General features: G+C 35.0%; 1 protein-coding gene across 3 annotated transcripts in view; it reads left to right on the top strand.

The window, feature by feature from the left end:
• The window catches only part of LOC141349049 (alpha-(1,6)-fucosyltransferase-like), a 128133-nt gene that overhangs the window by 57500 nt on the left and 56695 nt on the right, over window positions 1-13938 (top strand). The window contains exon 1 of one of the 3 annotated variants that reach the window (XM_073864779.1): window positions 4458-4699. The exons of the other annotated variants lie outside the window; for them this stretch is intronic. The gene's annotated coding sequence lies outside the window, so the exon portion shown is untranslated. Of the gene's footprint in view, window positions 1-4457; window positions 4700-13938 lie in introns of those variants that run through there. 3 annotated transcript variants of the gene reach the window in all.

Genomic DNA, 13938 nt, shown 5'->3' on the forward strand with positions numbered 1-13938 from the left:
TGACAGCCTTGGAGAAACAGAGATTTAAAGAAAGCATTGCCTCTTTTTATTGTGGCTCTAAGATTAGATGCTTTGACGAAGGTCACTCATATCTTTTGTTTCCTTGTAATCAGGCGATGGCCTTGTGGGCCGCTGTCAGAGATCACTGCCCTCCATTGTTTGGAGGCATCATGGGAGGCAGCTTTGCTTAGACAAGAATGTTTGGATGCAGTAAGAGCCTCCACTGTAGTCGATAAGAAAAAGGGTGATGTGCCAGGACCTGACAGAGCTCCATGGATCTGGCTCTATTGTGACTTGAAGATGGCACCGAAATCCTAAAAGTAGCAACATTGGATTTAAAGAGCATTAGTAGTCCGATTCACGATTTTACATTTCTTTTGGTGTGTAGTTAAATTACCTTTGGTGGGTAAATGTGTATTAGTTCATATTAACGATATGCAAAAGGTACACACACCAAAGTAAACGATGATGCGAGTTATCGTCTCCAACGTAAATCTCTTTTCTTGAACTAATGTTAGCATTGCATTGTGACCGATCTTTCAAACATGGTAAGGAGCGTCGCATTTCCGACTCAGAGGTATTTAGACCAATCACAACATACAGATTAGCTGGCCAATCAGGGACACAGAGCTTTTGAAATCAGTGCGTTTCAGGAAGAGGGTAAAATCTGGAGCTACAAAAATGTGCGGTATGTGGAAAATAATGTGTTTTTAATCATAAACCATGCAAACTCTTTGTATTATACCAAATATACAAAATAGCGTTGTTTTTAGCAATGAAATAGGTGCTCTTTAAAAGGGCAATGGAAGTGCTGAGTTACAACAAACCTAAAGGGATAGTTCAGCAAAAAATTTAAATTACCCCATGATTTATTCACTCTCAAGCCATCTGGGATACACTTGTCCTTCATCTTTCAGATGAACACAATTTGAGTTATTTTAGTAAATGTCCTGGCTCTTCAAAGCTTTAAAGCGGTAGAAAACAGGGTCCACAATTTTCAAGGCCAAAAAAGTGCATCTATCCTTCACAAAAATAATCCACACGGCTCCAGGGGGTTAAAGGAATAGTCTACTCATTTTCAATATTAAAATATGTTATTACCTTAACTAAGAATTGTTGATACATCCCTCTATCATCTGCGTGCATGCACGTAAGCGCTGGAGCACGCTGCGGCGCTTCGATAGCATTTAGCTTAGCCCCATTCATTCAATGGTACCATTTAGAAATAAAGTTAGAAGTGACCAAACACATCAACGTTTTTCCTATTTAAGACGAGTAGTTATACGAGCAAGTTTGGTGGTACAAAATAAAACGTAGCTTTTCTAAACGGATTTAAAAGAGGAACTATATTTTATGGCGTAATAGCACTTTTGGGAGTTCTTCGACTCGGCGCAGTAACACCCTCCCTCTCCCATTATGAGAGTGAGAAGGGGAGCGGACTTTTCAGGCGAGTCGAAGTACTCCCAAAAGTGCTATTACGCCATACAATATAGTTCCTCTTTTAAATCTGCTTAGAAAAGCGCTACGTTTTATTTTGTACCACCAAACTTGCTCGTATAACTACTCGTCTTAAATAGGAAATAGTGCTGCCGCGAATAGTCGACGTAGTCGACGTAATCGACGATGAAAATTTGTCGACGGCAATTTTTTTAGTCGAGGAGTCGCATATTTATTTTTTTCCGTCTCAAACGGCCCACTGTAATTCTGTCTCATGTCTCAAATGGCTCAATGTAATTCACCTCCACACCAGTCTGTGCGCTGTGCGCGCCCTGCTGGTTAATCTGCTACGCTATCATCTTTCTTCCCTCTCCCCCTGCCTTCACTGCTTTAATTTTGAAAAATTGGCGGTGGCAGGTGAGTCTATGGAATTATGAGTCGGAAAGCTTCCGAAGTATGAAAGTATTTTAAGCCAAGTTGTGATAAAAGAGTGGTCTGTTACACCGTGCCAAACGTCGCTGGCTTATCACGGGAGCACAACGACAATGCAGGAGCATCTCAAACGAAAACACTCGGGAGTTATTGACGATACACCCACAGAGAATAGGACAACGTAAGTAACTGTTATATGATTATTAATGAAACGGCGTGCTAGTCAGTACTGTTTTATTAACTCTTTTGAGAAGTACAATGACTCTGTCTTTGGATGTTAAAGGCTATCAGTGTTTGCTCGTGATTCCGCCACGGAATCAACACTGGACGCAACAAATAGATTTTTCATGATTCCCATTTACATTTTTATTTTACTATTTTAAACGGCTCAATTCATTGTTGCGAGTGTTCAGCGCGTCTCTCTCTCTCTCTCTCTCTCTCTCTCTCTCTCTCTCTCTCTCTCTCTCTCTCTCTCTCTCTCTCTCTCTCTCTCTCTCTCTCTCTCTCTCTCTCTCTCTCTCTCTCTCTATCACTCATGTTGCTTGCAGCGCCTCGACCGCGCGCGCCTCTCTCTTACGTGACAGTGAAAAGGTGGCAGTGTTTTTAATGAACTTTCTTTTTTGCGTAAACGTCAACATTCACAGATGTCTCTGACAAAGACGACTGATCGAATTAACATGACTTGAAGAAAGATTAGCAGTAGTGTGAGTCTGTGTGCGAGCTTCCTCCCTCCCTATGATGCTGTATGACGTGTTCTGTAGTCTATGTAACAACAACAGTGTATTCTCTTATATTTCTTAATTTGCACCGAATTGTCTTCGCTATATCACTCGCATTTAAAATCAAGAAATGGCTCAAAACACAACAACAATTATGAGAAGAGCAACAGCAGTAAAGCTACAATGTAAATGTATGGTGATTTTTGCATATCTAAATCAGGATTTTAGCAGCAGTTAAAGGAACAGCTGGTTGGATAAAAAACAAGGTGATGGGTCATGTTTAGTCACTATTTTATAGGCTACAACAGAACAGATAATATGTAAAATAGCATTCAGTTGTGTTAAAATGCAATATAAGATCAAAGAGTAGAAGTGAAACATTTCATATTTCTGTTAAGCATCTACTTTGCACTGGAAGTTTTTATTATTATTTATATTGTTTACATTGTAATTTTTTATTTGGTAACATTTAAGTTATTCATATTGTTTATGACACCGGTGGGTTCAAAATAAAATGGACACAATGAAATAACAAACACTTGAGTTTTTTTTAATTAGTCGTTTAGAATAGTCGACTATTCGAAAAATTAGTCGAAAGATTAGTCGTTAGAAAATTAGTCGTTAGTGGCAGCACTAATAGGAAAAACGTTGATGTGTTTGGTCACTTCTAATTTTATCTCTAAATGGTACAATTGAATGAATGGGGCTAAGCTAAATGCTATCGAAGCGTCGCAGCGCGCTCCAGCGCTTACGTGCACGCACACGCACACAGATGATAGAGGGATCTATCAACAATTCTTAGTTAAGGTAATAACATATTTTAATATTGAAAATGAGTAGACTATTCCTTTAATAATATCAGAGTAATCATTTGGATTTTGTAAGAAAAATATCCCTATGTAAAATATTTATGTAAAATATGTATGTATGCACATTATGCATAGCGTACAATGCGTAAGATCCGGTGGAAATAGACTCTCATGCATTCCAGTTGTTTTAGCTAGGTTTATGCACTATTTTAGGCTTGAAAGTTGTGGACCCTGTTTTCTACCGCTATAAAGCTTGGAAGAGCCAGGACATTTACTAAAATAACTCAAATTGTGTTCATTAAAAGATGATGAAGTTTGATTAATAAAATTAGTAAAACTAAAATAACAGCCTCATGCAAGGCACTCTGGGAACCATGAATCATCATCAACCTTTACTGTTTTTTGCTTCAGATTTTGTTTCCAAAAATGCTTTGCTTGATGCTGTTATTTTAACTTTACTCTGTAAAGACAAAGACTTGTAAATGTTTAATGTTCATTTAACTTTGAATGAAATGTTGCCAGTAAATAACATAAATTTAAATCTAAGGTTCAGTTACCGGCAACCAGCTGCAAGTGATGATGATGATGAAAAAACAGTAAATCACTAAAATAGACTTTGTATGGGTGACGTATACACTATGGGTTTTCATAACTAAGAGGGTTTGGCCCCTGGCCCATTTAGAACGCAAATGCACTCATTACTGGGCAGACTGACAGTTTGATGAAGCCAAGGGCAGAAAGAGAGATAAGAGTAGGCAATACAAACTGTTGAGGTCTGCCAGATCAGTCTAGACAAACATGACGGCTTCCATTAAAGCATAGAATCAGCATAGACAGGACAATAGTGAGCAAGATGGAACTCACATGAGACATCCAGTATGTTTCAGCAATGACTCGCATACATACATTATGAAACAGCAGGGCGGACTCTGGCATGAATGCTCTCGCGTCAGCACTCTCAGAAGAGCCTGGGGTGTGAAGATAGGCAGAGTACTAAACACGCCCGCTCACCCGCACATGGCCATTCCCGTGCTCTTTTATTTCTCAGAGGCGGTCGCAAACCGATTAGCCCTGCCATCTCCACCGAGACTGGCTCCTTATTAACCAAGCAGTGTTTCGATCAATAGAGGAGCATAAACCAGAGAAAAGGCTCTGAGCCGGATTTCAAACAACCGCACGGACTTGCTACGCACCGAGCTATCCAGAGACTACATTAAAGCACACGGGAGGACATCTCACTTGCTCGATCGGCTAATTGCTTCCAGCTCCACTTTGATGGGAACATACTTGAAGAAAGTGGAGGTAATTGATTTGTGTTCTCCATCTTTCGTTCGGGGGCCTTCAGGACACTTTTTCTCTGTCATTATCCTGTCCCAGGATTTGAAAAGTTGTGAGCAGTCGTACTTTTCACTTCTAATCTGCGTTCTTTTTCAAAAGTTTTATGTTTTTGTTTCTTGCTTTCGGAGAATTAATGTAATCACCACGTCAGGAACACATACAGTTTTGTCACTGAGTATTGAGACTGTTAGATTTGGCAGATGTTTTTTTTTTTTGCGTGGCCGCAAGTCTCGAAACATTTCTCGAAATTTTGCTTCTCGCACCTGTCACCCCAGTCAGATTTTATGGCTTGCATTGACTTCATACATTGTACTGTATGTGGTATTTGAAATATGAATACACTGAAAAAAATGATTCAATTCAATTTACTCAATTTTTTTAAGGTAATTGGTTGCAATCAATTTATTTAAGCCACATTTCAACAAAAGTTTTTTATTTTATTTTATTTTTATTTTACTATTTTTTTGTTTTTGTTTAAATGTAGCTTAAATAAATTAATTGCAACCACTTACTTTAAAAAATTGAGTAAATTGAATGAATCATTTTTTTCAGTGTATGAGATGTGACTGTGCAGTCTGAATTTTATGAAAATGCACTACTGGTGCAAAGTTTAGCATCACTTGTTTCTTATGACCTCAAAAACCTTTTGGATCTTAAGGCGTATAATTAGTTTTGAAGACAAAAGTATATTTGTGCCAACATATTATTTGAATCACAAGATTAAAATATTATTTAACAATAAAAAGTTTTTCAAATGGATGACTTAGTCCAACCAATTAAGAAAATCATCCATTAAGAACCAAGCACAGATGGGAAATTACTATATTATTTAACATTTAAAGGGAAATAGTGTTACTTTAAAGATGGGAAAATATAACGTAGTTTTGAATTATTTTGGATTTGGGGCATAACTCTCTTACACTGTAAAAAATACTTTGCTGCCTTAAATTTTATTTATTATCAACTTGGATTTACAAGTAATTTCAACTTACTATTATTTATCTTGACTAGAAATGAGTTGTTATAACTACAGGTGAGTTGTTATAACTTATAAAATTAAGTTGACTTTTCTTATATTTTGTGGCATCTCATCTCTGTTGACATGACCTGTAAATCTGAGTTGATTGAACAAAACATTTTAAGGCAGCAAAGTATTTTTTACAGTGTAGTTTCATAGTTTTTGTCTATAGTTTTGGGAAAATAATAATAAATAATAATAAGATAATAAAGTGACCTTTAAATAATTTTTGGTACACTTCACTGAAAAAAATGATTTATTCAATTTACTTTCAAATTTTTTTAAGGTAAGTGGTTGCAATCCATTTATTTAAGCTATACATTTAAACAAAAGTTTTTTATTTCATTTTATTTTACTATTTTTTAGTAAATTGAATGAATAATTTTTTTTCAGTGTATCAGAAAAATTGTCAAGAAATGTTCCCTAACTGTAATTGGGGCAGTTCCCTTTCAAAAAGTACGCATTTGCACCTAAAGTGTTCATATTAATACCTCATAGACACATATTCATTCCAAAATGTACACATATATGTACCTATAATACATATTAAAGTCTACGTAAAGCGATATTAAACATGTTCTGTATGTTACACCACAGAAAAATGTGTTATTAACTGCACAACAAAATTTGAATGATAAAAAATTTAAATAAATAATAAGTTAAATAAAGCAGGATTCTCTGCTCTCAAACGCTGGGGGCGTGTCCTCTCTCCGTGAATCCATGCCCACTTGCTGGAAAGCTGACGATGTCATGATACCATCTCTCACAACTTTCAAATACGTCTACATCCTGAATGAATGCTCGCGATTGTGTTAGGGGCGGGGGCCATGCTCAGTGGCTCCAGTGCGTCACCGAGCCATGATTTTAGACATTCCTGAAATGAGTAATGGAGAAAAACTTTTAGGTCTAACTCTGCAATTCAATACTAGTTCACAAACATTTGTAATCTGTTTAGAAACAGTGAAAGCTTGAGACCATTTTTTTGGCCATCATTTTCCAACGTAGTGCATAGAAAGAGGGATCCTTTTCATTCTGTGAATCTGTGCACCTTTTGTTCAATATAATTTTTTCTTAGCACAGACTATAAGCAAGTATTGCTGTTTCTTCGCTAATAGCTCAGGGGAAGAATGACCTCAGTTTTTTTAGCCTTTCCCTTTATTCTTTTTCTGTCATGTACTCGCAAGCATCTCTAGCACACACGATGGAGCAAAGGTCCTGTGTTGATTACATTAGATCATAAAAAGAGCAGATCAGGACGGCCTGTCCTATCATACAGCCTCAATCAACTAACTTGACATTGAATGCATTTGACACCCTTCCAGGCACCACTGCAGTGGTGCTCGACATCTATTGCCTTTTCCATTAGGACAAAATATGACCCTGTACTGACTTCATGGGCTAGCCTATAATGTGTTCTTACTGAGCTTGTCAGTAAAATTAATATATTTATTTGCCAAAAAAGCTAGCAGTCGCTTCTGAAAAAACGACATAATATGCCTGCAGTATGTGTACTGATTAATTTATGTGTGCGAGACACCAAAGTGTAAATTTATGCAATAGTACTTGTTCTCTCTTACACACAGAAAAAAAACAGTTTTTTCAGTTGCGCCATGTAATTTTATTATATTATTTAATGATTTTTAATTAGCTATTTTAAGAATAAGATCAAGTGTCATTATCATTATATTCCCATTAACAGTTTTATTAATACAAATGTTTTGCTTAAAAATTATACAGCGTTTCACTTGTTGAGCTTCAATACTAACAAAATATTATTAGATATTTCCAATTAGTTTTAAGTAAATAACGCAGAAAAGGATAAATCATGTCAAAATAAATAAATCCTTTTACGGCAGCATTTAAATAGTTTTTTAACACTGTTTTAATTGTGAATGCCCTAGACCAGTGGTCTCCAACCTTTTTGTGAAGAAGGGCTACCACAATGGATAAAACAATCTGGAGGGCTACTTTTTTATATAGTATACTCAAACCTATCATTGTTTAAAATGTTAACATACATAATATAAGCCAAGTTTATATAAAAATATGAAGAGTTTCGTTGCAAAACGAGATAAATCCATTTTTCAACATTTTTGTCAAAACATGTTTATTATTATGTTATCATGTTATTATTTTGTTTTATGGTGCTACTTAGCTGTATTTTTTAAGTTATGAAGGTTTAAATCAGAACAAACCAACTGCAGTTGCATTGAAATTAATTGGAATGCACAACCAAAAAACGAGATTTCTGAAGAATTAAAAAAACGGTGGTTATCTCGTTTTGCAACGAAACTCTTCATATGTAAAAAAAAAAAAAATAGGAATGCACCGATATGGAAATTTTGGCCGATAACCGATAACTCTTTATATTTGGGGCCCGATAACCGATATATAGGCCAATAAATATTCATATTAATTTCACAATGAAAAACTCCCAGACCGCGGACATCTTGTCTTTGCGCTAGACTAGCATACTCTTCTTAAGCCCGCAACATGTGTCATCTTCGTGCTATGTCACAGAAAGCACCAATCAAAACTCCACATGGCCAGCAATGAGCAAGTGAAGTGGTTCAACAAACCAAAATAATCCATCATTTATCGGCTTTCATTTATCGGCCTAATTTTGTTATCAGACCGATAACCGATAATATTAAAAATAAGCAGTTATCGGTCGATAACGATATGTCGGCCGGTATATCGTGCATCCCTAAAAAAATATATATATATTTATTAAAATTGAGGCTAAAGAATATGCATTGGCGGGCACCTCATAGACCATGTTGGAGACCACTACCCTAGACCTTACTAAACATCCATCCAGCATTCATCTACTGCTGTCAAAGATGGAGATAGATCTTTTTGATCGCCTATACCTAGTCCGTAAAACACTCACCTACGTCTACTCAACTTTTCATAAAAAGCTAAATCAAAATTTTCCCCAACCTCACGCCGCACTTTTGGCCCACTAAGATTCATCATGTCTATAACAGCTCTTGAACTCTAAAAGACTGAACTGATTCAGAAGCAGATTCATTTAACAGGATTCTGCTTGCTCTCTTTTACTGGCAATCTATCAGATGTGATGTTACAATTAAATGAAAAGGGCTGTGCTATTACTTTTCTAAATGATTGGATATTTGCCTGGTGAGAGGAAAGCGTCGAAGGAGAGCCCTGAAATCATACAAGTATCTAGGGAACAGAATATCATAAACCCTTTGGAGACAGGGTCTCTTTTGACTTGGATCAATACCCACACTTAAAAAACAACTTCTGGACATCGGGTGCACATAATTAAATTAGGTTTTCTTAAAATGAAATTAACATAAATTAAAATGAATGTCATTTAAGGAAAACTTGATTCAATCATGTTGAACTGGTGTACATAATTAAATTACGTAGATCTAACTTTTTTTTTTTAGAAAAATAATTTTAAGAAAACTTAATTCAACCACGTGCAACCGGAGATTTTTGTCAGTGCAGTCACTACACTGTGAGAAACAAATAGTCACAAAATGGTCCCAATCTGTCACTGGGGCGGTATCCTAAAATGTACTATTAAGGTACAGATATGTACACTCTGCTCAATCCGGGGTTACCAATTGGAACTACTTTTTCTGGAAAAATGCATAGCATCTAGCCACTTTTTTGATACACCTTAGCTTTTATTTATTTATTATAGAAAATATAACCAGTACTGTCCCGCAAGCATGAAGTGTGACTTAACCAAGAAAGTAATATAGTGAAAATCTCTTTAAAGGTGCATTGTGTTACTTTTAGAAGGATTTCTTGACATAAATGCAATAAAATATACATAACTATTTTATCAGTGGTGGGTAAAGACCTTACTTAATACTGTAATATTGTTTTTATTACCTTAGAATGAGCCGTTTTTATCCACATACACTACGGGTCCCCTTACACGGAAGTCGCCGTTTCACGCCACCATGTTTCGACAGAAGCCCAAAACGGACAATCTGTTCTATAGAGCACGTTTTGTCACTACGTTGACTTTGGTGATGACATGTTTGTCCTGTGGCAGCTACTGTACCGTAGCTTTTCTATGCGTTTCGAAAGAGAGGGGTGAGCTGTGGACTGAGCCGTTGGTTGCAATTCAGAATTTCACTGCTAGATGCTGCTAAATATCTACACAGTGGATCTTTAATGAATGTGTATGGTGATTTTGTCAGATGAAAATCAAATTTTTAAGTGGAAGTGACTGCGGAGTATTACAGTGGCATGTTTAGGCACTATTTTATCTATATGCACATGAGAATAGCTTTATGGGTATTCAAAGTTCCAATGCTAGTTCTTATGAAAATGCGATGCAATGATGTCACAACTATGCTAAGTAGCACATTATGTCATTCAGCGCAAAATAATGTGGAAAACACTCTACCAACCACCCAGAACAACGTAACTTTGTAGCAACCTACTAAAATCCATTAGAACCACCTAGCAACATCCCACAACATTCAAGTGTCTTGGCAGTGTGTTTTGCATGTGCATGTACTACTAAATCTAAATTTTTATAGTATTACATTTTATTGAACTACAGAGAGTTTGGACTGTATTGGGTATGGTGGGTTGCTAGGGCTTGATTTCCATTTTTATTTGGGTGTTTCATGCAATATTATAATGATATGCGCATCAAATGCAGATAAGAGTTTAAATTGCTACGAAGTTGCTCAAGTATTCACTGTAGTTCATTTCAAATACACACACGCTTACACACACACACTCAACTAGGGAGACAACACCAGATTGCCTTAACAGGTGTTGCCTGACTAATTTGACACTTATTGAATATAAAACTGATGAAAGAGACAAACCAAAGCTTTCCCCTCCTAATTGCCCTCCCACCCCCTGTTTGAACAGCCCCACTTTTTTGCATAATTGTTTTTATGCACACACAAACACACACACACACACTTGGAGAGCATGGTGCAGGTGACCTTTTCGCTGATGATCAGAGATAGCCTCCGGCCACACCTTTTATATGTACTTCACTCTGGGCGCATTTAAACATAAAACTCGCACAAACAATGTCAGGCCAACACGTTAGTATCTTACTTTTTTAGGGGGGCTGATTTGCAGACTTGCAAGTTTCTCACCAATGTTATGTTCACACTTTAGCCACAACCTCAACAGTCTCACTGTGCATGTGGGAGCCTTTGTTCACAGCTTCATTTTCAAAGAAACGGTTCATCCGAAAATGAATACACTCTCGTTATTTACTCACCCCAGGTCAAAGCTACAAGACTTTCTTCTGCAGAACACAAAAGGAAACATTTTGAAGACTTTTTCCTCTTGCTGTTTTCCTTGCAATTACAATAAACACAGCCTGAAGCTTGCTGTTTGCAAATACTACAAATATAAAACCAATGTAAAAGTTATTGTTAAAGTGGTCCATTAAGTTCCAACTATAGCCATTTTCACACAAACATTACGGAAAATACACGGAAGACGCATCCGGGATTTGTCCAGGATCGTTCGGTTTTTGGTTCATTCACACCGCCAATGATTTTCCGGAATCATGCATTCATACAAATGCCGTAAAGAGTCCTGCATTTGGTAGGTCTTCTCCGCAGCATCTGAACTTTGCTTATTATCCGTTATTTCTCTATTTCCGTATAGTGACAAGCTCCCTGATCTCCGCTTTAGTACAGTTTGCAGACATTTCTCGTTGTGTGTATGCATGTAAATCCTTGGTTTTAAATAGCTAAACCATAACTTCTGGTTGCAATGACAAAAATGACATGCACGTCATCCCTACGGCCCTTACGAAACAAAAATATATTGCAGTATATTGGAAAATATCATGTAATATATTAGGCAACATATTCCCATATATGGGATTTAATATTTATATTTTCCAATATATTGAAATATATGCATGAAACATACATGTATATATGATACAAAATATATTGCAATCAAGAACAAAAAGGGCACTATATTTTTTACATGTAATAGTTTGTCTTTATATGCTTTGATATATTGCAATATATGCATAGACCATACATGTATATATGAGACAAAATATATTGCATTCAAGAACAAAAAAGGCACTATATTTTTAACATGTAATAGTTTGTCTTTATATGCTTTGATATATTGCTATATATGCATAAACCACACATGTATATATGAGACAAAATATATTGCAATCAAGAACAAAAAGGGCACTGTATTTTTTACATGTAATAGTTTGTCTTTATATGCTTTGATATATTGCAATATATGCATGAAACATACATTTATATATGATACAAAATATATTGCAATCAAGAACAAAAAGGGCACTATATTTTATATATATATATATATATACATATATATATATACATACATATATATATATATATATATATATATATATATATATATATATATATATATATATATATATATATATATATATATATATATATATATATATATATATATATATATATATATATATATAAATATATATATATATATATAAAATGCTCGAGTAGGAAGCTGAGATTCAGGCGCGAAGAGAGGACAGGATGCGTAACAGACACCAGCAACAAGGAGGCTGATAGATAGGTCCTGACCTATGATCCTGACCCACACTCCTAATCAGTAGGTGGCGGTAATGCCACTAAAAGTTGTTTGCCAACTGCCAGTAAAACTCAAGAAGAAGAAGAAGAAGAAGGCTGATGTCAGCAGGCTCCAAGGAAACTTCAAGTTTTAAAAGGTATATAAGTTTTCACAGCTGGTGCTTTTCAGTTTTTATTGCATCTCTGAGAGATTTTTGTGAACAACTTGTTGTTCTGCTCCACAGATGCTGTTTTAAAACAGTTTCCTATAAGGCCAAGGAAGCTGATGTCAGAAAATCTATCAACACTAGAATCTGCGAGCTAATGGCATTAAGACACCAGGTGAAGAGCAAAAGCATGGGTATGTAAGTGGTTTACATCAGTGAAGAACCAAGGTGGACTCCTAACCAGGATAATGGACTGTTCTTTTGGAAATTATTATTTTTTTTTTTGCTTTTTCACGGTTCCCAAAACTTCTTGAAAGTTTGTTTATTATTTATTTGTTCATTATTGTCTGTGCATTTTGTTTATTGATATTGTCTTTATATTGTATAATGGCACTGCTGAAATTTTGAAATGGACATTGGTAATTTAAGTTGCTTTAATTTATATTTTGTATATTTTTTGTTTAATGGCACTCTTTTAAAAGGTAATTTATGTAAATGCAATGCAACACATTTATGTAATGTAATGTAAAGCCAATCACATTTCCTTTGACTGACCATATGCAAAACCTCTTGTGGTTTTAATAGGCCTATAGAGCTCTGTACCTCAAATTGGGTTTAGTATCTGTGCCTGATTAAAAGAAAATAAAGGTGGCTTTTGATAGATTACCCATCAGTCTGTGTTAATATGTGGTGTAAATGTTTGTATATTGCAGGTTGCATATTTAAGTATTTATATATTTTAGATGTTTCATGTACATATACTGTATATATCCCAAATATATTCATACATTGTATGTGCATGTTCTCATATATGTACACATATTGTGCATACATTTACAATAAATATGTACATATATTTCCATCTAATTTCAAATATATGCAAAATGTATTCCACAATATATCAAACACATATCTACATAAATATTTCCATATAGTTTCAAATATAGTATACATATATTTCATGTATATTTCCATATAATTTTACATATATTTGAAATATATTCTACCATATAGTAAATATACATGTGACACTATATCTGTACATATATTGTTAATACATGTTCCCATATATGCACATATATTTCACATATTTTCCATCTAATTTTACATATATGTAAAATGTATTCCACAAGATATCGAACACATATCTACATATATATTTCCATATAGTTGTACATATATTTGAAATATATTTTACCATATAGTAAACATACATGTGACACTATATCTGTACATATATTTTTAATACATATTCCAATATATGCACATATATTTCCCATCTTATTTTACATATATTTAAAATGTATTCCACAATATATCGAACACATATCTAGATATATTTCATGTATATTTCCATATAATTTTACATATATTTGAAATATATTCTACCATATAGTAAACATATATGTGAAACTATATCTCTACATATATTGTTAATACATTTTCGCATAT

The sequence above is a fragment of the Misgurnus anguillicaudatus genome, unplaced genomic scaffold (genome assembly GCF_027580225.2).
Source record: "Misgurnus anguillicaudatus unplaced genomic scaffold, ASM2758022v2 HiC_scaffold_28, whole genome shotgun sequence".
Taxonomy (NCBI): domain Eukaryota; kingdom Metazoa; phylum Chordata; class Actinopteri; order Cypriniformes; family Cobitidae; genus Misgurnus; species Misgurnus anguillicaudatus.